We start from the raw sequence: 23,855 nt of genomic DNA on the forward strand, positions 1-23,855 counted from the left end.
CACATGACATGGACTTAGCCAATATAGGATAAAAACCTAGCTAAATTTTAAGGGCCGATGTTGATTTTGAATGAAACACAAATTATTTGAGGAATTATGGTCATTGATTTTTATTATGATATTATCGGTATAGTTCAATTAAGCATACAACAATATATCCAGCAAATGGCCTCCGTGTCCTTAGTGTCACATCTCCATCCGGTGGCCCAAATGTTCGGGATACACCTATTCTATCAAATAACCCTATCAAAAGAATTCGATTTTGGGCGCGAACAGCAGCAATTTTTTCTGCAGTACGAGCTCATGTACTGGTGTTTCAACATCTCTTACATACCCGGTTTGCTAAAAATAATGTATGATTTTTTCGATTGCACGCACATTTGGACAGGGAAATTTACCGAAAAATTGATTTGAGTAACTTTAACGTGTTTCAAATTGAATAAGTCTGAAATTCACAAATGTCAATTGAAATGCAGAGAAAAACTTGATGTTTAGATCTTATGCACATTTAATATCGGCCCTTAGAATATAACCATACTTTACATTCGGATCAGGCAACGAACAAATATAAAGCACACACCCACACACAACCAACTAAAGCAACTGCATAGGGATTGAGATAAATTAAATAAGAATCAAACTTCTGAATAAAAACCGTGTTTTATTTAACATTTTAGCTATCCCAAAATATCTAAAGAACCAATAACGCTGGTGACTTCAATTTAATTGTATATTACATATTGCGACGTGATAACAGCTGATATAATTAAGAAAAAATCAATCAACCATTCTTTTACAAACTAAAAAAACTGGAAAAAAAACAAGTGTCACCACAATATTTTACAAACAAAGAATGATTTTATCTTCAAAATAATTTAATGCAACGAAGAATAACATTAACACCTGTTAATATTTTTACAAAATTAAATTAAAAGTGTTTTTACACAATATAAAAACATAACAAAAACATTACTAAAAGTTGGTAACAATTGATTTTCGACTCAATATCTTTTCAAAAATTAAAGGTATTGGCTTCAAATCAATTCAAACTTATAGAAAACATTGCTTTCGACATTCAGTAAAATTTTTATAAGAACAACAGTCAGTTTTTTTCATGACAATACAAATCTACAAAGCATAGTACTCCAAATTGGTAAAAAATGATGTTTGATTTTCTATATCTCGTGAGTAAATGAAGGTATTGACTTCAAAATGATTTCATTGGGTGCTCAATTTTGTCGTTCACAAGAGAATGCCTTAGAAAAATCCAATCGGTGATTTTTTATAATATAAATAAAATTTTCAAGAAATTCTACTAAAATTGGTAAAAATTGGGTTTCGAATAAAAATCTCGATAGTAAAAATAAATACAAGTAAAATATTGTTGATAATTTGAAGTTATTTTTTTTGGAAAAATAAACTGACAACTTTTTTAACAAAACACGAAGACCCACAAAAGTAACAAAAAACTGATAAGCAATGGTTTTCGACTCAAGTATTAGGAAAAAAAGAATGATATCGAATTCGAATATTGTAATGAATATTTTGTTAAAGTTTTAAACAAGACGAATCCACGAAAACGAGATGGGAAGTTATCAGTGTGGGTTGCAACCCAGCCCCTTTTTTGTAGGTATGTAATCGATAAAATAATAGAAATTTTAAACAAAATAAAATATTGTTTCGTGAAGTGAAAATTAATACGATCATACATATAGAAGAACAAAATGATCGAAGGGATACTCCGCTCTTAACGTCAAAAAATATTATCTGAATACCTATGATGATCCGAGCTATTTATTTTGTTGATTTGATCACAGCAGAATGACCATTTTCATAAAGGTATACCGTTTTGTTTTAAATTTTATAAAGTCATGGCTATTATTTTCGTAGTTGTATGTCTATATGTAATGTATAAGTAGTTATTATTTTCATATTCATTTAAAAATAAAAAAGTTATGCCTTAGTGCTGTAACTAATTATTTGTATATCCCATGAGCGAATGTTATTTATCATATATGTATGTATGTGCAAACAATAATCCTCCCGCACTTATTAAAAAACGAAGAAAACTACGCCTTGATTCTTATTTAAAACAAAAAATATTTAGTTTTTACAATACAGAAAATAAGACCTTCTATAGGTATACTTGCCTCGGTTAGATTTGTTCTGCGGATTCATTGTCTGGTTCCATGCACACTCACTCACCCTTGTGTAGTATTATTACCAATGGTAATTTACCATACAACGGAGTAAGGAAAAGTTGTGAAAATGAAATTCCATCGTAACACCGCAGCTCTACACACTCACCCATTGAGGACGCATCATATCGCTTCTCGCATTAACTTAGCTCTAAGGAAGGTATATGGTGAAAAAAATGCCTGTGAATCCTAGCTCCGCCCATTCTTGTATTACAGAGCCCTTCTCATTTTTTCTCATTTTGAATGTATTATAGATGTCGGATTTTGCTGGTATTTCTACTGATGCTGCTTTTTCTTCCTTTGAATCCCTTTTTCTTTTGGTATACCTACTCTACTCCAGCAGCGTTGCGCTGCTGTCAGTTTCTTTTCTTGTTTTCATCTTTTCGTCTTTAAGTTTGGTTGGGCTCCTTACGCTTTTGTTGGTGATGCTTTTTTTGTACCCAGTCATTGATTTTTCAGAAGATGGTTTTTGTCCTTTTATTTTGGCTTCCTTTGCATGCGGGGGTGAATTGGTGGGTAATTTTTATGATACCGTGGAGGTCCTTTATTCGAAAATTTTATTATTAAAAAAGAGGACATTTTACTATGGAGGAGTAGCTTTCTTTGTGTGGGTTAAAGATGCTTGGTTGGTAAGGAATAGAGGTATTTCTGTGTGTATTTAATAGCAGATGTAGATTTTTTTTACATTGTAGGATTATTTTCTTTTTGTTAGTTGATGTAGTTTTGAAGAAAACGTTGAGTGCTACTCATAGCCCTTTTTGGGTTGGTTAACTTGTAGGTGGTTACCTAGTTCCGAGCCAAAGACAAGTATATTTAATAATTTTTGGTATTTACAATTCCTCTTGTATTTTCATCGTGTCTTTGTTTTGGCCTGTTCTCGCTTTTACTTAGGAGGTTTTGCGTCTATTTACAAAAAAATATTATTTTCATGGTGGTGCCGGTGTGTTATATAAAGAAGGTCTCTTTCATTTTTTATCCTTAGAGTGTAGTAATAAAATAATAAATATTAGGTATTGCAAAATGGAAGTTCAAGAGCTTTTAGTTTGCTCTTGTACCTGTATTTGAAAGACTATACTTTTACCTAAATATGTAGGTACATATATTTTTACATTTCGACTGAGTTAGTAGCTGCATATTAGTTTTATGTAGAAATTTTTGGGTGATCTATGATTAAATTTGTTTCATCTAATGACGAAGAAAATTATATGATAGGTAAGTATAACCTATCATTTGTTTTCCTGGATCTAATAGGCAATAAAGAGTACCAACCAGTGGTAACCATTTTATTCAATTGAAGTAGATCTACTTCTTATTTTTTTTCAAATATATTAAAAATCTACTTCCTATAGGTACTTCGATCAAAATATTTAAATCTACTTCATTAAGATCTGTGTTTATATCTACTTCAATTATAATAAAAATAGACTGAATCTAGTCCTTGTTTCTCCTTATCACTCTTTAAACTTTCTAAAAATCGCTTTAGTATTTGCATTTGCGGTGAGGTTTCGTTTTATGTAATATATTCTAGTTTAACCCTCTTGCATTTTTACTTTTCTTGAGAAATCAAATGGCATCTACATTTTTGAAAACAAACTTTTTTGCAGGTACATTTTAATTCTTAAAATACAGGAAACAGTTTTAACCGACTTTTTTGGATACATGAGCGAGTTCATGCGAAACAGTCGTGCATTTTATTGCTTTTTGTTAATGGTATTTGTGTAAAGTTGTGCTCTAGTGCTATTTTATATTTGATTTTTTGTTTTCAATATGAAAAGATATTTTAAAGTTGTTCAAGGTTTGTTGATGCATTAAAATTGTATTATGATTACAATAACTTTTTCCTGTAGAACTCGTCCTTTGCAATCAAAACATCCTAAAGTCATTTCATTTAACCAACACAAGTCCAATCCTTGCGTTTTCGTTGCCAACAACCACGAATTAATTTAAGAAATGTTACATTAACATATTGAATTATATGATATGAAGGCTTAAATAATTCTATTTTTTTATTGAAATAATGAAATTTAAAAATATGTGGAATAATATGAAAAACTTAGTTTTTGAAATCTACATACATTTTCCCCAATCTACTTCATTTTTTTCCTAAAATCTACTTCCATTTTTTTAGAAGTGGTAACGCTGGTACCAAAAAATGCAGTTTGAATCAAAAATGATTGTAAAAATTACGAAACTTTATGTTTTGTATGACAATTGCAGGTAAATCGGGCGTATACGCACGATTTAAAAAATATGTAGCTTATAACTGTTAGTAGGTATTTTTATTCTAAGTAAGATTCGGATAGCAAAGAGGCTCTTTTATATAAAAATTATCAATAGATAAACACTTTTTTGAGACTAACAAATATGTATTTGAGGGATTTTGTTGACGGTTTCTATTCTTTTTCCTAATAGGTGAACTGCTTGTTACTTGAAGCCCGATAATGATTAACTATCAATATTATAAAACTGCCTTTAATTGGTCAGGTCCAAGTAGGCCAACTAACACCCATTTAGCGGTCCAAAATTGTTTTCGTAGGTTTTCTTGTTTTGTTAAAAAAGTTGTCCCTTAAATACGTATTTCTAACACAATACAAATTAGCAAGAATATTTCTTATATGATAAGATAAGTTTAATTCCAATATTAGTTTTTGCTCCCGACATTTTGAGTCGAAACCCAATTTTTATCAATTTTAACAGGTTTTGGTTCTTGTTAAACAAAATACTAATTGGATTTTCCTAATAACATTATCCTACGTTAGCAAAAAAAATTTCATTTATTCAAACATTAATGATTTCCAATTTTGTGTTGTATTTTTTTTTGTTAGAAAACTGCAGGTGGTTGGATTTTTCTAAAAACTTTTTTAAATATTTTTTGAATAATATTTTAAACTTTCCATAGGAAGTTATTGTAATGGGTCCGATTTGTCCAATTGAAAATTTTGACATTTCTCGACGTTTCAAGGTCCCTAGAATCCAAATAAAAGATTTTTAGAAAGATGTCTGTGCGTACGTCCGTACGTTTGCGACGTTTTTTTCGTCGTCTATAGCTCAAGAACCAGAAGAGATATCGATTTCAAATAAATTTTGTTACACAGATAATAAGGCAGAAAGCTGCAGAAAGGTCTTGAGAGCCCTTTTGCGTGGGTCGTTTTTTTACCATAGCAGTTCGAAGAAAAGGTGAACATTTTGGTTAACCCTAAATATCTAACGAACCAAAAGCGCTAGAGACTTGAATTAAATTGTATATAATATATTGTAACATGGTATCAAAGAAGTATATTTTTTGAAAAAAAATCCATTTAACGATTTTTTTAAAAATCAAAAAAACTGAAAAAAAAATTTGTCACCTCCAAAATTTTACAACTACAATATGATTTCATTTTCAAAACAATTTTGTGTAACGAAAAATAATTTTTGACATCTGATAAAATTTTTAGAAAAATCGAATTGACAGTTTTTTTATAAAAAATAAAAATCTTAAGAAATCATTACTCAAAGTTGGTAAAAATTGAATATCGACTCAAATATCTTTTCAAAACCTTGAAATTTAGGCTTTAAACTTATTTTATCTTATAAGAAATATTGTTTTCAACATTAAGACAAATTTTTAGAAAAATCGAATTGACAGTTTTTTTTACAAAATATAAAACCTAAAAAAAAATGTATAAAAGTTGGTAAAAATTGATTTTCGACTTAAATATCTTTTCAAAAATTGTAGATATTGGCTTTAAACTACTTTTATCTATCAAAAAGTATTGTTGTTAACATTCAGTAAAATTTTGAAAAAAATCGAATTGACAGTTTTGTACAAAAAATTAAAAACATAAACAAAATTTAACAAAAGTTAGTAAAAATTGATTTTCGACTCTAATATCTTTTCAAAAACTTGAAATATTGGCTTCAAACAAATTTTATCTTATAAAAAATATTGTTTTCAACATTCGATAAAATTTTGAAAAAAATCGAATTGACAGTTTTTTTTTACCAAAAATAAAACTCTAAAAAAAAATACTTTCGACTCAAATAGCTTTTCAAAAAGTAAAAATATTGGCTTCAAACTTATTTTATTTCACAGAATATGTTGTTTTCGATATTCAGTATTTTGTATATAAAAATCCAAAAGTCCGTTTTTTTCATAAAAAAATAAAATCTACAAAAAATAGTACGCAAATTTGGTAAAAATTGATAAGAGTACATATAGACAATAGGAATGAGAAGTTATCAGTGTGGGTCGCATCCCAGCCTCTTTTTTGTTTTTTAATTTTTAATTAATTGAAAAGATAATACTCAATAAAACACCCGCAAAAACTTGTTTAGAGTCCTTTCTGCATCTTTCTGTGTTATTATCTCTACTGGTTCTTGAGATATGGATGACGAACAAAGCTAACTCAAAGTACGGACTAATCGGACCGATTGCAATAATTTCAAAGGGAAGCTAAAAAATGGATAACAATGTACGATTCGAAGTTTTTACTTTTGCTCCTACAAAATATTTGCACATGTCCTGTTCATGTTTTTTCAAAGTTTCACTATATTATTGCAATTATTTCTTTTTGGAAAAAAAGTTAAGTTTAATAAATATGCGACTGTTTTATTCAACAGCAAGGTAATTAAAAAAAATTTTTCTCTGGTTTTTTTCATTATGTGTATAGGTATTTAAATAATCTGCATCTATTGAATAATAACCTCATTGAATAATCTTAGACGTTCAAGAACAATTGAAAATGTTTTATTTTTTTAAGGAATTTTATGATTCATATTAAAATGATATGCAATTGATTTTTAAAGTGGGAAGAAAGTTTAAATTAACCAGCTACTATTTACAATTTTGTTTTTCTTACCGATAGTCCAGTAACTTTGTCATTTAGCTAGAAGGAGATTTTTTTGTTACTTGTGTAAGGTGTTGGCCTAATTAATAATCCAAGTTTTGATTTCAAAAACTGCCTGAAAAGACTTTTACAAAAAATCGACGAATTAATACTAAAATAACAAAAATAGACAATTTGTTATTTCAGTAATTAATTTCCTTGTTAATTTTAACTTAACACCATCTTATCTAAAAACATGTTTCAGTTACATCTCTTATACTGTTTTTAGTCCAATAGCCATTTCTCTCGACAGAAAGAGCCTAAATCCAGTAGATCCTTTTTTTATAGGTGTTTTTGAAGTTGGGCTCATAAATAATCTACTTTATCGAACTCGAGATCTGAACGAAATTTATGCAACCGCAAAAACTGTTATTTGTTTTAAATTCCTATAGGAAGATTGTAATCGTTCCGATTTGTCAAACTGAAAATGTTGGTATTTCTCGACGTTCAAGGTCCAGAATAAAAGGTTTTTGGAGAGATTTCTGTGTTCGTCGTCCATATCTCAAGAACCAGTAGAGATATCGACTTAATAAACTGTGTTATACACATAATAACACAAAAAGATGCAGAAGGGACTCTCAACAAAGTAAAAAATTTGGTTAGTAGTACCCGTGGCATGATGGTTAATGCGTTGGGCGTTGAAATACCAAAAAATATAAAAAAGAACATGGAATAAAAAATAAATATGAAAAACAAAAATGCTAGATAGTTAGATTTGCTGCTGTGGTTGTTCTGGTTTAAAGTAGTTTATAGGTAGGATTTATTAAGGACCGTATTTTAAGTAGTTTTAAGTAAAAATAAAAAAGGATCTTGATATTAGTTTTAATATTTAATAATAATTCTTTAATAAATGCAAAAATAAATAAAATTTAAATTGAAGTTAAATAGATCTTAGGGCCGAAAGGCATTAGTAATAAGTGTTATAGTTTAACTTAGAGTTATGGTTAATTAGGCTAGTTTTATGAGTTTTTGTCTGGCTTTAAGATAGGTTTAAGATTGAATTAATAAAAATAAATTTAAAAAAAAAGTGCGTTGGGTTGTCATTCCAGAGGTCTTGGGATCGATCCCTGCCTATGCCATCTAAAGTCTTTTCACTGCCTCTTGGAGGAATTGGCAAACTCTCCAAAAGTTACTCTTGTCATGACAAAATGCTTTCTCAAATTAGCCGTTCAGATTCGGCATACTAACTGATGTAGAATTCCTTCCATTCCTGACAACATTACTCGCACACCGGAATGGTTGAGAGTTGTAAATCACTAGGCCCTAGTTCTCAACGGACTGTTGCGCCACCCAATTTATTTTTATTTATTTAAAAATTTGGTTAACCGAAAATAACCAATAATTTTAGCGGTTTGAATTACATTTTATGTCTATTCTATAATGTGAAGTGATACCAAACTTATATAAATGAAAAAATACCTTTTTTATAAATCAAAAAAACAAATGTCAAGTCGAATATTTTACGAACAAATAATGATTTTATTTATATATATAAATCTAGTAAAAACATGTCACATATATATATGTATGTCGATATTCAGTAAATTTATTACAAAAAATTCAACTGTTATTTTTGTCGTAGAAATTAAATTGAATTAATTCTGTGCTAAATTTAGTTGTTAATATTAAATTATTGTTGCAAAACTCCAATCTGTTTTAGTAGCATTTTTATTTCTTATATCAAAATCAAATGGTGTGGCGCAACAGTCCGTTGTGAACCAGGGCCTAGTGACTTACAACTTTCAACCATTCCTGTGTGCGAGTACTGTTGTCAGGAATGGAAGGGACCTACAATTTTAGGCCGAATCCGAACGGCTAGTTTGAGAAAGCACTTTTTCATGACAAGAATTACTCTTGAAGGATTTGTCAATTCCTCGCAAGAGGCAGTACCCGCGAAAATTATTTTTTTAAATTAAGGTGGCACAGGCAGGGATTGAACCCAAGACCCCTTGCATGACAGTCCAACGCACTTACCATCATGCTACGGGTTTCTTATATAAATAGAAATAAAATTTAAAAAAAAATGGTCTATAATTCTCTTTAACAAAAATTGATTTTGAAATCAAACTATTTTATTTGCAAATTATTGTAGGTAATTTTAAGTCATCTTTTTTTAGAAAACTTCAATTGACAACTGATAAGAAATGACATAGACTTCAAATTATTTATCTTATGAACGGACGAAAAGTTATTACTGTGGGTTGCATCTTAGCCTCTTTTTCACATTTTTGTTATTAAAAATGTGTCTTTGTTATAAATTTATCATGGTTGCATTTTAGAATATATCGGATAGGATTGGGCTCAAAATGAAAAAAATTAAGTTACCGGGAAAATGAGAACTAACGGATTTAACCATGGTCCGCTGTAGGTACATATATAGTGACTGGACTATGCATCAAAGAAGTAATTCGATTCTTAGCTTAAAAATTTATCAAATACAACAACCTATAAATACAAAATTCACCCAAAAGTATGTGTGCGTTATGTTCCTTAGATGGTTTTGGTATATGGTGAACAATTTAAAATAAAAGCGGGCTATCAATCCACTTTTAAAAAATTACTTATTGTAGGGCAAATTCTTTGCTTAGTTAAGTCTTGCATAAGATTGCATTAAGTAATATTGAATACTCAATGAACGTATTACTTTGAACCAAGAATAATATTTACTTTTTAATGAACTCAACAAGTTTTAAAATTTTGCATTTTCCTTACAGAATTATAGAGCCTTGAATTAAAATATGTACCTAGATTCTTTTACGTAGTACTTTCACAAACGTGGTTTAATATAGGCATGAAGCTGAATGTATAATAAAGAAGAGTGATTAAGAAAAAAATTCTAAGAGCCATTCTCTGTTTTCCTCCCTACCTTATTTATATCATAGATATATGATATATCCGACACCTACTCATCCCTTTTCCAATCTAAATTCTCAGTATATCAAAAGAGTCCTGTGCCTGTTCTGTTAGCTACAGAACAAATTAAAGAGAATGTTTCCCTGGAAGGGATATTTTCTCCAGCAACTCAATAAATTTCCCTTTGAGTTGAGTCCTTAGGTAGTTACTCCAATTGGGAAGTATAGTTTTCCGATAAGACTTTGGGTATGGTAAAATTTAACAAGCGTACAACTTACTTATATGATGTTGAAATACTAATATGATGTGTGGTGTTTATTTATTTCCACACATGCTTAGAACAAGGCGGCCAAAGAGAATTAATCGAAAATTTGTTTAAAGAGAGCTCTTTGTCTACTATTCAGAGATAGTGTATCTTCAAAATTCAAATTAGAATAAGGACTAAGCAGGAATTCCACTTCCACTCTATCCCATACGCAGGATACAAATATGGTATATTGAGCTAATATGTGTGCATGTATTTAATATCGTAATCCTTTGGAGATTTTTGTTATAATGCCCATTCTCATGCATGGAAATGAAAAGAAGACAATTTTCTTCAGTTCTCTTGTCGTATTCTAAGTAGTATAACATTTCCCCATATGCATACGTGACACGTACATTTAAGATTTATATTTAAAAGTAGGTACGTATAGACTTAGGGCATACCTAAAATCCTTTCGTCATGCAGTCAAAATCAAAATTCGGAAAAACACATCCAACATTTTTTTAACAAAGCGGAGTTTGTGATATATTAACAAGTAAAAGAAAATATTTTGTGAAACGATATTCAAATTTTTATTCATAAAGTGACAATAATAAATATAGAAAAAAAACAATGACATAAAAACTGTTGGAATTTTTTAAATCTAATAAGAACTCTATATTTTTTTTCTATTGAATTTATATGAAAAAACAACACGGAATGCTCAGGGAGTGGTATACGACATCTTACGGTTAATAGAGCTCTAGTTCCTCAATTGGTGTAGGTATAGGCAAAGTGTGCGTGAATTAAACGTTTGTCAGAATTTAAGACCAAGGAATTTTTTGTATCCGACGGCAATTGTAAGAGGAATTATTCTTATAATATATTTAACTTTATGTTTCAAATGCTGAAATTAAGTTTTGGTGAAAAAATAGTTTTTATGTTTGAATTTTGTAATGCGATTAAATACAGTGATATTCTCCTTACATTTGTTTAGTTTTAATAATTGGTATTTGTTTTCCTTACTGAGTCGTTTTCTTTTATGCCTGATTTTATCTTGTTGAGTTTAAGCTATCAGATGCAATAGTGAGACATCTTTAAGTCGTATATTAATTCAATCAACCCGATTTGTTATAAGTTGTATTGCATCACATAAAAACAAATGTAGTGATTGAATTAACCAATTTTCAATTTTTGAAAAAAAAACATGAAAAAAGGATACAATTTTTAATTACTGAAGATTCATATTTGCATGTTTATATTTCTGGGTAGGTTATGCTGAGGCTTATAGATTAATCTAAAATTAATGACCAAATGTTAAAGTAAAAAATCATACTCCAGAGAAGATAATTTTCATCGCCAATAAAAGTGTGTTTAGTAATGAAAAAGATATCCTTTTAAGTTATAATATAATGACAGCAAGCCAAAGATCTTTATGTAAATTATTTTGTGAACGACTACCATAATCATTGGTTTGTTTAAATATTTAATTATGTAAGCATATCTACATTTTATACTTCATGTAATTTAATTGAAATAAATAAGCAACATTATAAAAATAGAAGATCTAGCACCATCCAAATTGTATACGAATTGCAAGGCAGAGGTCCTGTCTATAATCGCAAAATTTGAGTTATTTGTTTATGTCAATAGATTTTAAAGAATTCAGATGTAAAGTCAAAATTACAAAAAATAAAATAAAAATGTAAGTTAAGACCTTCTGTTTTCTGTATTGTGGAATAAAGTTTAAAATTAGATTTAATTATTTGATTATCTTATTAATTCTTAATTAGAAACTAAAAACTTGTTTGTCTATTTTATAATAATTTCAATTCACTTAAACTACTTTCAATTAAATTTTAAATTTTTTGAGTGCCTACTTGTATTTAAGTTTGTAAGATAAATACAGTGCTAGCACCCAAAATAGCTACGAATAAACATTGTGGTATGCATAGGGGGCATGCTGCATCTCTGCAACAAGACACCCCTTTCAATTACCCCGCTACCACCTGATTGATCACATACAATAATTTGCAGTAGGTGGAAGGTTTAGTGTAGAGCAAAGATTCTTCTTTTTATTGTATGGATTGAAACAAAATTTGAAATTCATCCTATTTATTTTGATTATGAATAAAAAGTGGTATCAAATAATTGAAGCCAATTAAAAATTTGATTACATTATTTCGTAAGAACATACATATGTAGGTCTAAGAAATCATTTTCGGTTTACATCAAATATTTCAAAAACTATTGACATACATAGTTTAACTTAAACCGACTTCTGGCTTTCAAAATTCGTATAGCAAGTAATTGTAAGCTTTGCCGCTGTGTTTAAATATAAGTTTTTGCAATTTAAGTCTTTTTTTTTAGACCGCATTTGCGATTGCCCACCCCTCCCTTAGTATAAAATGCTCTACAAGATATTTATATCAATTTTTGGAGCCTCCTCAGTTATAGTGCTCTTGCCTTTATTAAAATTTTAATTCGAACTGGTAGGGTTAATTTGAGATACACTTTAATTTTTCAATTTCTCACAAGAAGAAATACCTTTGTAGCTAGGGTTATTGCAAGAGAGATGTCGTGTGGGGTGAGGTAACGTATTCAACCAAATTCATACGTCTGTTCATTAGGACAAAAACGCAGGCGAAAAACTGGTAGTACGGAAATGTAGCGGAATTTGTTTCTATTTATTTTTGTTTTAGCTCCCGACCTGACTTTAAAAGTTTTTTAAGTTTGTGCCGACAATTATAGTTTTTTTGTGGTATATACGTGTTAAAAGAACATTGTTATTTATTTGCATTTGTTTTCTTTTTTTCTTAAGTTTCTAAATGTGGTGCAGCATTTCTCCATCATTTCGGGGAGAGTTTCCGTAGTTTATTTTCAAGAAGTAAATTTGCTGCCATTGAACAAAAAAGGTAAAATAAAATCTCTTTGAAGTAAGATTGACCAAGCTGAGAAACTCAGTATTTGTTTTGAACTTTGAAGAAATTAAAATTAAAACAAAAAAAGGAAAAAATGTTCCAATGCACAAAATGTAAAAAAAAAAAAACACTTTATTAAAAATTCAAACCCTTTGTACGAAATATGGACATGATCAAGAACGATTGTCAAGAAAAAATGTTCAGTAAAATTAATTATTTAAATCAAATGCAATATGTGGCATGTCTCCCACACATGCAGTGAGGGATGACACACTATATTTTCTTTTCTTTTATTCGTTATGAAAATCGTTTTTTTTTTGGTCAAGTATTTTATTATGGTAGAATATAAATGTCTTAATAATTTTATTCAACAATATTTACTTGTCGTTTATAAAATAATTACTCTGAATCTTTTAAAGTGCACGGCATCTCTGCCGCAATTACCTTATATTTACACCTATTTATAAATAAATAAATAAATTAGGAAGCGCAACAGTCCATGAAGAACCAAAGCCTAGTGACTTACAACTCTCAACCCTTCCTGTAAGCGAGAAATCCGAACGGCTAATTTGAGAAAGCACTTTTCATGACAAGAATTACTCTTGAAGGATTTGTCAATTTCTCGAAAGAGGTAGTACCCGCGAAAACTTTTTTTTTAAATTCTGGTGGCACAGGCAGGGATTGAACCCAAGGCCACTTGCATGACAGTCCAACGCACTTTTTTTAATTTATTTTTATTTATTCAATCTTAAACCTATCTTAAAGCTAGACAAAAATTTATAAAACTAGCCTTATTAATCATAACTTAAGACTATCTCGCTTGTCCCATACGGATACTCTAAGTTAAACTATAACACATACCACTAATGCCTTTCGGCCCTAAGATCTATTTTAACTTCAATTCAATTTTATTTATTTTTATATTCATTAGAAAATTTAAAAAACTAATATCCTCAATATCCTCTTTATTTGTACTTAAAATTAGGTCCTTAAATAAAACTTAAAGCTAACTTAAACTACCTATTCTACCTATAAACTACTTAAAACTAGAACAACCACAGCAGCAAATCTAACAACCTAACATTTTTGTTTTTCATTTTGTTGTTTTTTTTTTTTTAATTTTTTTTTTTTATTCCATGTTTTTTTTGCTAGTTCTTTTTATGCCACCATGCCTATTCTACTTAAAACTAAACCTTAAAACTATAAAACAAGTTTGTAAGCCGGCCAAGGCTTAAAATCCCATCCCGACTACCCACTATCAAGTGCCGATTGAAGCTACCAAAACTGGTTCTCCTGCTTCACCCTATCAGTTCGGTCCCGTGCGGACACAGCCCTACTGAACCAATGGAGCTCTGCTCCGCCTTATGCCATGACGTCCCGATTGTACGGGAGTCACCTATCCACGGTTCTTCGTCTGACGTGGAAGATTAGCGGAACTGCCAATCTATCCTGTATCAAACCGCATCTGTCTAAAAAGCGGAATGCCTCTGGTGGAATGAATAAATGAAAAAATAGCCGTTTCGTCAGAGCGAAGGCTCTTCTGGCCCTGGTCAGAGCAGCATTTATATGTCTGTCGAAATATAAATACTGATCTGACCATCAGATACCGAGGTACTTCACTACACTTTTGCTCGCTAATAGTTGCCCGTGAAGATCAATGATGACCATCTTGCGCCAATTCTTGCACGTATCCCTCGTGGCCCTAGCCAACGGAGTCCGGAACAAAATTGTCTCCGGCTTCTGGACATTTATATTCAGTTTCCAGTCGTCGCAATATCGCTGAATCTTGTCGAAATCACGCTGCAAGAGAATTCTAATAACCTCAACCTTTCGGGCCGTTCTGTACGCAATTAGATCGTCGGCGTACGCAATTGCCTTTGTAAGACTAACTATCAGATCGCTGGTGTAAATGCTGAAGAGAATCGTCGAATTCAGCGCTCCCTGTTGAAGACCATTTTTAATTGAGAATGTTGTGGTAGAAGTTACATTGCCACTTTTGACTACAAACTTTCTACTGTTAAGCATATCATAAAGTATATACAACAATGGCTTGCTTATGCCAAACCTGCTCAGTTTTAGGTAAAGACCCTCTGACCATACGGTGTCAACGGCCTTTTCCAAATCAACCAGAACAGCAACAGTCCAACGCACTAACCATCACGCTACGGGTACTACACCTATTTGCTGGGTTAAAATTAAACCCCATCAGGACACTTTTCAATGCGCTTAATTTTCAATTTCATTTCAGACGACTCATGTGAGGTGTTAGTTTTCATCTTTGTTTTGACATTGTTTTCGTTAACTTATATAACAAAAGTGGTGTCTTTTAACGGACAGTTACAAGCGCTCAGGCTCAATGGACAAAACAGATATTCATTCTGTAGGAAGAAAATCGTAGTTTTCAAATTTTCCGCAAAATGCAAAACATTTACAAAATCGATACAAAAAAAATAAGATCTTACATATTGTTATTAACTAGAAAATTCCATTCCATATTTTTTTTAAAAAAAGATAAGAACTTTAAAAAAATGTTACTTAAATTGGTTTTCCGATTAAATATTAAAATCAAACTTATTTTATTATATGCAATACATTGTTGCTAACTTTAAGTAAAATTTTTAGAAGAAAAAAAAACAATTTACACCTTTTTTATAAAACTAGAAAACCACAAAAAAACTGATTAGAAATGGTTTTCGTCTCAAGTAATATGAGAACAATGAACGATATTGACTTAAAATTTGGTAGCTTACGCAAAATGTTTTTTTTTTTAATAAATATTGTTAAATTTTTAGAAAATCGGAGCGGGCATAAATGGGAAGTGGGTCACATCCCAAATATCTATTACTTTGAGATGTTTATCTGAAAAAAAATTAAATATATTTTTGAGGGATTAAAACTTTTGATGCGTTAGAAACATTTACCAAAAAATAAAAGCGTAATGGCAAAATGTTAAAACGAATTATTGAATTATTTTTTTTTTATACTAAAAAAGTGACAAGTTTTTTTTGGTATTAACTGAAGATCATGTAGAGTTACCGAACTTCAATTGTATATCCTGGGAAGCATACAAAAATTTAAGAAAGAGAACAATTAAGTTCTAATTAAATATAACGGATCTTGCTTTTTTCTTAAAGTGGGATTTATGATAGCTTCACTCAATGTATGCTCACTGCTCAGTTTAGTTTGCAATTTCCAGTGCGCATCGCAGACAGATGCTATCGCTGCAGTGGAGCAGAATATAGCAGAAGACCCGAATAAGTCCATCTATCCACTGTACAGAAAATTTCCTTAAAAGATCTTGGTTTACGGACTTAGAAACTACAATTTGCAAAATGACCTTCAAGCGCATCCCAGTTTAGGTGAATTGGCCACCGATCGCGATTTTGGCAAGAAAATTTGGTTCAGCGATACAACTTTTGGTTGAATGGGTATGTTAATAAGTAAAATGTACGTATTGATGAAATCATTGGTCCATATTTCTTCGAAAAATTAGCCCACCATAATGGTACAGTCAATGGGAAACGGTAGTGTTATGATTAATGATTTTTTTTTTCCAATTGGATGATGTTTATGTACACGCACTTGAGTTGGGGCGAGAAGGTCACCAACACGTATTTTACTCTACATATGGAGACTCTTTCACCATTTTATCGTAAGCGACATTTTCAAGAAAAATAAATACACTAGGTGGCGCACCAGTCCGTTGAGAACTATAGGGCCTAGTGACTTACAACTCTCAACCATTCCTGTGTGCGAGTAATGTAGTCAAGAATGGAGGGACCTACAATTTTGAGCCATATCCGAGCGGCTAATTTGAGAAAGCAATTCGTCGCAAGAGGCAGTACACGTGAAAAAAAAAACTTTAGATGGCACTGGCAGGGGTCGAACCCAAGGCCTCTAGCACTAACCATTATGGCATGGGTACTTTTAATAAAAAAGAGAACTTAATTATTAAAATTTGGTAGTAACTTAAGAAGCCTTGAAAAATATTCTCATGTCTTACTTTAAGCATGGTCAATAATTACCAATACTGACTTAGGGTATAAAAGGAGGACCATCAGTAAGCTTTCGATATGTCGTTTCCGATATATTTAATATTGGCACTTACGATAAATTAGCGAAAGGGGCTCGATATAATCTCGTTACACCATTGGGTATGAATTCATAGAAAAAATACTTTTAGTAAAAGAAACAAATTGTTTCTCTCATTGTGTTATTTCTTATAATGTGCAAATAAAAAACTCCTTAAAACTATGAAAAAGAAATTGGTACAATTTAGGCAAAAAACTCGAAGCAATTAATTGTATGGAAGTAAAATCAGAAAAATGTCTTGTTTTAAAAGAATCCATGCCTCGTTTAGTACACTTGTTACAATGACTATTGTTTTTCTTTATGCAAGTAATTTAATTTATTAACATTTTATTAGTAATATGGTTTTATTTAGGTTAAACAAATGAATTAAACGTGGCCTCCTAATGAATATTATTGAAAAAATGACTACCTCATATTTAAAAGAAAAGCATTTATACCTGAAAGCTGGGCAAAACTAGTAACCCCTATTTATTTAGTCCTCTCACAAACAATTCCCTGTTCCTGCAAACACGTACTTTACATATGAATGGTTATAAAGATTGGTGGTGCTGTTTATCATTATTTAAACTGACCACTGGGAAAATCAATGACCAGTGGTACTTTGCGTACTTTTTTATACGGACAGCTGCAGGAAAAAATAAATATTTTGTAGACTGTTTATGCAGACGAATTTATTTAAGATGCAGTGCGTATACACGGTTATTAAGAATTCAGTGTGATGCCATGATCAGAAGTAAAGTAAAGTTTTCAATGTGAGTGACCCTTGTCCGAAATTTGCTTTTGTTTCTGAAATAAGGATAAACGGGTTTTGTTGCTTTGATTTTACATGTATTTAATGAAATGCCTAAATTTTTGAAAAGTGTTAAAGTTGAGTATACATTTAGAGATGTATGTTGTGCTATTTTATTTGAATCTTATTAATTTAAAAGTACAATAATAAGTAACTTCTGATCGTAACAAAAGAGTAAACAAACTTTTATTTAAGAAGTTCAAATTTAATATTTTGTTTACAAGTTAAAAGAAAGAAAAAAATTAAAAAAAGCTGAACGTCTACTAATTTGCTTTAATAGTCTAGTAAAATAAAATGTTTGTAATATAAGTAACAGTTTATACTACTTGGTACATATTTAGTACCTTTGCAACTAGAACAGTTGATGTTGGTGATAAAACTAAAAAATTAAAACAAGACAAGTGATAGGCAAAATATATTTCTAGCGCATTATTTTGTGATCCCACAAAAATGATTGAGTGTTCCATAAAATTGAATATGGTTTCAAAAAGAGAACAAAATATTAATATAAAAATGGACCACGAGATTGCTTGTATCCTTTACACTTTTTTCTTGCGACTTATAGAAACTAAATGGCGAGTATTGCATTCGTGCACTAATTTTAACTCGAGACTGAAATTAAAAATGCCATGCGATGGTAGAGAAGTAAAAAAGTTAGGACGGCCATTCGGTCCATTTGTTGACCAAAATTGCAAAATTCGAATTAATTTTTCCCTAACTTGTCTTCTTTGAATTTGAATACAAAATAAAGGTTTGTACATATTGCTTTTGAAGGGTATCCTTAAAAGAGTTTATTTTGTTTTTTTTTTTTAATTTTCTCACAAACTAATGAACCGATTTATATTTTTTATTCTGAAAAAAGCTCTTTTATTATTTCAATAAAATTTGGTAGGAAGTGTTCATAGTTACCATCATTGACCACCCGCCGCCGCGCCGTAAGGCATATTTTTTGAGTATAAATTTGCCACGTAACAAGCAATTGTTTTTCTTCAAATGAGAAAGTTTGCCAGAAAAATTACAAATCTATTGCCGCAGGTAGATTTTGGCGCCCCTATGCCGCCATTTTGTTTTGGTGACATCTCTAAAACTTTTTCTTTATTATTCAGTTGTTCAAGCCAAATCATCATGGCAAGTTACACGATTGAACAGCAGTTCAAATGATAAAACTTTATTATCAAAACGAGTATTCGCTAACGCAAACGTGCATTGCGCCCATTTCTTAGATTTCAACTTGTCGAATTTTGCGACGGGACTTGGGCCTACACCCGTACAAGATCCAACTGACCCAGGAGCTCAAAGTTCATGACCATAGACAACGCCGTTCGTTCGTTGACTGTGCTTCGAATCGTTTGAAAGACGATCTTAATTTTGGCCGAAAAACCATCTTTAGTGACCTAGACGACATGTGGTTTCAGCAGAACAGAGCTACGAGCCGCACAACAAACGCCACGATTGATATTTTGCATGAACGATTTGAGGGTAGGGTTAAATTCCCCACTTAATGGCATACATGTGCCCTTCAAATAAAAAAAAATACTTTTGTTAATATCTCAAACACAGCTTGTTTTATTCTATTTCAAAGTCTACTCAACCATATTGGAAACCTCCTTTTAACAGAATTTAATATAAAGACTCTTTTGTCTCTTTCGGACGCAATATTCGGATGTAAGAAGACTAAGACTTACAAAATTACTGTTAAGCGTGAACTTTCTGAAAATATTTTGATTAAAAAGGAGTCAATACAACTTAAAAATTGGGGAGAGAAAAATGTTTGCTTTTTGTAGTTAAAGAAATACCTATATGACTGATTCATTTAGATATATAATTTTTCTTCAATTTACTATCAAAAATATTAAGGTCATCCTCGCAGAATAGTCTATACATTATTGTTATGTCCCTTAAACTTACACCATTGACAGCAATCCAATAAGGGTATCGATTATCACGCCATAAATTATTGCGGGAAAAACTAGTAACATTGCGACATCTCCGATACAGTATGGGGCTGGGCTGAAGGCAATGCTGTCTCGTCAAACGTTCTATGCGCCCTTGTGTTACAAGCAAAGATTGTGGTACCATACAGCATAGTACATAATCCCATACTTATAGGAGTTGTAGCAATATAATGCAGGAATATCACCGATACTTTTTTAGTATGGGACTCCATAGTCCATACTAGCATTGTCATAAATGCCATACACTTCTTTCCATGTAAATTCTCATCCTTGTCATTTGGATGTGGACTACCAACGATAAATTATGATTAGTCATGAGTAGTGCTTGCTCCAATAGCATATTTTAGTGTCTTAGACAAAAATAAAAAAAGAACAAACAAAATTATAGGCTATTGTTCTCTTACTTAGTCATTTACTACTCTTGAACACCGCTGGAAGGTATCATGCCTATCATTGTTTAATAGATATTTGTATGAACAAAGCTCTAGTGAAATAGTCAGTTGCCATACTAACTTCTAGGAATGCTTATTGTTATCAGTTTACCCTTGAGCTCAAGTTCGGGCGTAAAGGAAAAAAGTCCCGTTATTTGTTTGTTTCTATGTTTTCTGAGAAGTGGACTTTATTAGAAATAGGACCTTATTTGGCCTCCGTACCTTACTTCTAGAAATGCTTATCAGTTTACATTTGAGCACAAGTTGATTTTGGAATACTTTACCAGGCTCATTATATTTCTCACTCAATACAATGTGCAGACTTTCAAAACCACGTGCATCGGTATCTCCTTTCTGCAGACATTCAAAACCAATGCGCATCGATATATCCTTTTTAATTCTAACATCCTTTCTTATTTATTCTAATGCTCTCACTGTGTTTAAAAAATGAACAGCTTTAATTTTAATTAATTAATAGCTTTAAATACGCACACAGTTATTTAACCAATGATTATAAAATATTTTAACGACGGTAGACTATGGAAAGTTACACAGGCGCCAGAATAATTTCTTCGAGGGGTCAAACAAAATTAGAAAATAAAATTAAGTTGATGTTGTATTTTTAATTAAAATGCAAGACTCTTAAGGCAAAAACAGTATTTCATTAAAATCTAAATATAAATTTAAAAAAAAATTGACGACATTTATAATATAAAATATTTTCGCCCAATTTCTTCACATTCGTCCTAAGCTGTCCTACAGTATTATGTTTATATTTAGTTGAAATTGGCAGCCATACGAAAATGTCGAAATTAATAAAATAAAATTAAAATTTTTGATTAGAAGATTCGAAACAAGGATTTGAGGAATGTTTTCTTTGGCTACATGCTTTTGGTATTTATTTGCTTTTTTCTTTTATTTATGTTGAACGGAATTATGCCATTGTTAAACATTTTAAAAGTGTTGGCATTTTAAAGCAATTAAAAATAATTTTGATGCACAACGACGACGTTATCTATTATTCTTGTTATATTCCAAGTCTATATAGCCCCATGCTATCCTTGTTGGCACTTATTCTAACATATTTTTTTTCTAACAAGATTATAAATCAAAGGTAGTACCATAAACTATGTCTGGCGATGTTGTATTTCATCCGCATCTAATTGAAGAACAAATTGTAAACGTACATTTTAAAACGATAAAGTCAAAAAAGCCAACATGATATGCCGTTGTTGTGCAATATGGTAAAAACATCACAGAACCACCAATTTTCTCCTTTTCTACATCATTCACGATATTTAAAGATCTTAAAACAAATTTATTCGATATTTGAACCATAAATGTACAGCAGAAAATAACTAATTATTCCTATAGATACCAAAAGTGAAAACATAATACACAATTATAAAATAAGAATTACTTTTTTCTAAAAAAAGAAGTCGAAAAATTGCCAAATAAAATGAGCTTTATTGCTTTGATTACAGTATTAACGCCCTAGCCTATAGATTTTGCTGTACCAGAAAATACCCAGTTTCTAACTATAGCATTCAGTCATTTGACAGAGGTATAGCTTAGTACTTTTATGAAGAAATTAATAGGTACCGATTGGAGTACTAACAATTTGTGCATTATGCAATTGTGCGTGTGTAATGTTCTTACACGTTATAGCCCCGATTTACATTTATGAAAAATGAGCTTTATTCTACAAGTGTCGAATTAGCACTTTTTTCGAAACTAGTTGTTGAAACAAAAATTTGTAGCTCGACGATTTAAATAAAAAGTGGCATGTAGTGCTAGGTTGATATCAAGTTACACTACACTTTTTGATTTTATTAAAACTAAGTACGCAATTAGTTGATAATTATTTGTTGTAAATTAGTTGCGAAAAGAAAAAAATGTATGTAAAAAAAGGGGGCATGTAGTGCTAACTTCGAAAATTTAAAATGCAATTAATTGTAGCTTTTTCGTTAAAAATAACTTTCGGAAGCAAAGAAATTCCAAACATTGTTTTACTTAGATTTTTTTTAAATAGGTGATATAAGCGCATTCTATCAGCCAATAGATAAACGGTGTCAATTGAACACTACATACCCCCTTTTTTTAAATGAAATTGTGGATAGATCTACAATGTGTAAATTGAAACAAGTCAAGTTTGGACCTGATTCTGGAAAACCCATGTAGATATTATTCACCCGTACACCGAATTTTCTTTATAACATTACAGACTCGTCCCAAGTTAGGTGAGTATCTATTCCTTTTTCACAGTATATGCATAGTACATTCAATATTGAGGCAGTTGTATTCAGCTTCTTTGCCAACAATGGCCACTCGATATTAAGTTTCTCAATCAGAAACAGACGAGGCTCTCGAATCAAGACTTTTTAAATCCTACGATTCTATTCATTTAAATAACAAAAAAAAAAAACAAGTTATAATTGTAGATAAATGTTTTCTGGTTACCTATTTGTTTATTCTTTCTTAATACCATCTCGAATTTACCCCTACAACCCACACACATACAACGATTAATTTTTCGTTGTGGCAGCGAAGACGTTTACTTTCGAGATGGCGTAACAAAGTATACACTATTACAACCAACTAAAGGAAGGAGGAAGGAACCCAAAGGCTAGCCAAAGTCGTTTCGAGAGAATTCGTTCTCCATAGATATCTGCTTCGCCAGAGTGTTAGCCAACCAACCACCACCGGCGGCGCGTCGTTGTCGTTCCAATAACCAACCGTAAGGATTCTTATAGAAATATATCCGACCGTGGGCGAATTTTTTCTTTTCTTTCTTTGTGTGTACCTGTTATATATTATAGCATGTTTTTTTTTATTTTGAACATTATTCCACTGCTGCCTTGTCATGTCCTTCTCAATTGTCCTTCTTTAATGTTTCTTGTGCAAACAGTGCACACCAACACATCCAAATCAAAAAATGTTTTAATGTAGGTAGGTACCTACATACTTTTAGAATTGTTAATTTTTTGTGTGTTACATACTTCCTTCATTTCATGTATAAACAGGTATATACTTCTACTGGATGCATTCAGAAAGACTTAGATAGCTGTTGGTTTTATATGTATAAGACAATCGTTAGTTTTTTTAATCTAAAAGAAAGAAAAAAAAAGTCTTGTGCTTAAAACGGACTTTAATTTTTAGCAAATGAGAAAGAAAATCTTCAGAACTTCATAAAAGTATTTACCTACCGTCAGTTTTTTATTCAACACTGAAATTTAACCATAAATTCGAACAGATAAGGCAAACAAAATATTAGTCAGAAGAAAAAAAGGAAAACATTTTTCTTTTATTGTTGTGGTGAACTTTGTTTCAAATGCAACTGTAAAAAATGTTCATTTCAACAATATATTAAAAAAAATACTTTTTTCCAAAAATAAATTAGCTTTCTCAGGAATTTATGTTCATACAAACAAAGCTTCATTTAAGTTTGCTTTTCATTAATACGTAGATATGTTAGTCAAAATCACACAGCGTAAATCACCAAC

The 23,855-nt window shown here is 30.9% G+C and overlaps 1 long non-coding RNA gene across 1 annotated transcript in view; it reads left to right on the plus strand.

Moving 5' to 3' along the window:
* The first annotated feature begins 10,616 nt into the window (after nt 1-10,616).
* LOC129953361 (uncharacterized) overlaps nt 10,617-23,855 on the plus strand; it is a 64,831-nt gene continuing 51,592 nt past the window's right edge. Inside the window, exon 1 of the long non-coding RNA XR_008782506.1 lies at nt 10,617-11,023. This is a non-coding gene — a long non-coding RNA (uncharacterized LOC129953361). The remainder of the gene's footprint in view (nt 11,024-23,855) is intronic.

Source organism: Eupeodes corollae, chromosome X (genome assembly GCF_945859685.1).
Source record: "Eupeodes corollae chromosome X, idEupCoro1.1, whole genome shotgun sequence".
In the NCBI taxonomy this organism is placed as follows: domain Eukaryota; kingdom Metazoa; phylum Arthropoda; class Insecta; order Diptera; family Syrphidae; genus Eupeodes; species Eupeodes corollae.